The sequence below is a fragment of the Halyomorpha halys genome, unplaced genomic scaffold (assembly GCF_000696795.3).
Source record: "Halyomorpha halys isolate HHAL.00 unplaced genomic scaffold, Hhal_1.1 Scaffold1497.1, whole genome shotgun sequence".
Taxonomy (NCBI): Eukaryota; Metazoa; Arthropoda; class Insecta; order Hemiptera; family Pentatomidae; genus Halyomorpha; species Halyomorpha halys.
This window is the reverse complement of record NW_027112953.1, coordinates 80,389-80,862: the sequence shown is the minus strand read 5'-3', so window position 1 is coordinate 80,862 and position 474 is coordinate 80,389.

The following is a 474-nucleotide window of genomic DNA, read 5'->3' as shown; positions in this document are numbered from 1 at the left end:
TATATATAAATGATTGATTATAGTTTTCAAAATATGAAGGAGATGGTAGGGGATATGATGAAAAAAAAAGGAACAAAATTGGATAAAAAATAGTTGTTAACTATCTTTTGACCGCACCCACGACCAACTCTTTCATATTTTACAAAAATATATAGTGTAGAAGGAAGCTAATGAGTAAAAGGTAGAGACAGAAAAATGAATGAAAAAGAGTTAAGAAAACAGTACTTTGCAATATTAAAAAGATAGTAAATTCAAGAGTAAATAAAATTACTAGAAAACAATCAAGAAATATCATAAAAATAATGGAGAGTAACAAGTAATGAAGTAATGGAGATTAACAAGTAATAAAAAAGGGACTGACAGTTAAAATTTGTAAGCAATGGGGAGGGAGGGAGAAAGTACAAATATTTATTATAAATAAATCTTTTAAAAAATTAAAAATATAACTTCTCGCCATAATGCCAGTTTAATAAA